At 39.0% G+C, this 2065-nt stretch overlaps 1 pseudogene; it reads right to left on the reverse strand.

The window, feature by feature from the left end:
* Nucleotides 1-595, reverse strand: LOC143442480 (high mobility group protein B1 pseudogene; annotated as a pseudogene).
* Nucleotides 596-2065: the final 1470 nt, after the last annotated feature.

Below are 2065 nucleotides of genomic sequence, written 5' to 3' on the forward strand. Positions count from 1 at the left end.
TTAATAATCATCTTCATCTTCATCATCCTCATCTTCCTCTTCCTTGTTTTTCTTGCTCTTTTCAGCCTTGACCACCCCACTTTTCACTGCATCAGGTTTTCCTTTAGCTCTGTAGGCAGCAATATCCTTCTTGTACTTTTCCTTCAGCATGGCAGCCTTCTTCTCGTAGGGCTGCTTATCATATGCTGCAGTGTTATTCCACATCTCTCCTAGTTTCTTTGCAACATCACCAATGGATAAGCCAGGATGCTGGCCTTTGATTTTTGGGCGGTACTCAGAACAGAACAGGAAGAAGACTGAAGAAGGCATCTTGGCTGCATTGGGGTCCTTGAACTTATTTTTGGTCTCCCCTTTGGGGGAGAATGTAGGTTTTCATTTCTCTTTTATAACAAGCCTTGTCAGCCTTTGCCATATCTTCAGATTTCTCCTTTTCTTTAACAGACATGGTCTTCTACCTCTCTGAGCACTTCTTGGAGAACTCTGAGAAGTTGACAGAAGCATCCGGGTCCTTCTTGTGCTCCTCCCAGCAGGTTTGCCCACAGAATGCATATGAGGACATTTTGCCTGTCAGATTCTTAGGATCTCCTTTGCCCATGTTTAGGTGATTTTCCTCCACAAGGCAGAGTTGCCCAGTGCTCTTGCTTGCCCTGGTGCTGTCTCTATGGAGCTCAATTCATTCTTCTGTCTATTCTTGACTGGATGTGATATAACTGTTTTAAGTTTCTGCAGCCTTGGATTCTCCACAGTCATGAACTGTAATATGGAACTGTAAGCTAGAACAAACTCTATTGTCAGGGCATTTCATCACAGCATCAGAAATGACACTAGGACAGTGGATACTTAAGTTGTTCAATTAAACTCAAGTTTAGGATTTTTATTTGGTAATTAGGCAGAAGCCGTTTTTATTGAATTGCAGGCAAAAAAAAGTAGGAAGGTGTCAATGCAATGGAGAAATAGAGGCAATAGATGGATTGCAGTTTAATTCTTGGTGATGTTGGATCAAGTCTTGCCTTAAGCCTCCCTACAACAATCTTTTGAGTTATATAAATCAATCTAATATTTTAAAAAATTATTTAACCAAACCTGAATTAGCTTTTCCCAATTACTTGTTTTTAAGTACATTATAACTAACCATCTGTGAAATTCTTTGTACAGGGTCATAAAAAGTGATTAAATGGAGTTTAGCACTCCCTTCCCCCTCCCTTTGATATTGGTTTCTCATTGTGAGAAAATGCAACATTTTCCAGTCTTGCATATTAATTGACTTAGCTTATTTAGTGTGATGGGTTCATTGACAAGATCCTGACAAAATTAGTTTTTAAGTTTATAGGACTACTTGGAGTAGACCTTCAGGGTGATGGATTGATATACATGGATGATTCCCATGGGGGTATGTTGGGGGAAGATTTTAATGAAGTTGCTGCTTGCCTTGATGGTTCTCTCAGATAGGTTTCTTTTCCTAGTTTCATTGGTTTCTCTAAAAATCTGTTTCTTTAACATTCAGTTCTACTCACACCTGCCTGATCATCAACATGTGACATCTTAGTACATCTGGTCACATACATCAGCTCAGCTTCCTTCCTCTAAAGTCTGCACTCTTTTCATGTTGTTGTAATGGAAGCCATACTGGCCAATACAGTTGCTTAGAATATAAGTAGTTGACTTTAAATGTAAGGAAACTAATTATGACTTTAACATCACAGAGAATATCCGAAGATGTCATTGAAGGCTAACGCTTTATTTACTAGTCTTGTTTCACCACTCTCTTATTCAACTTGCTATTTCTATTACAGAATATTACATATTAGTTAATTTTTAGAAATAGATGGGCCTGGTGGTAGCAGTCTGTAATCTCAATCACATGGCAATTTGAAGGGAGGATCACAAATTCAAGGTCTGCCTGGACTACAGATGAATCTAAGGCTAGTCTGTCAACTAATGAGACCTTATCTTAAAAAGTAAAAAGAAGTCTGGGGATATAGTTGGCATGGCACTTGCCTAGCATGTCTTGTATCCTAGGTTCAATTCCTAGTAACTAACACACACTCACACACACACACACACA

This window comes from Arvicanthis niloticus, chromosome 5 (assembly GCF_011762505.2).
Source record: "Arvicanthis niloticus isolate mArvNil1 chromosome 5, mArvNil1.pat.X, whole genome shotgun sequence".
NCBI classification, from domain to species: Eukaryota; Metazoa; Chordata; class Mammalia; order Rodentia; family Muridae; genus Arvicanthis; species Arvicanthis niloticus.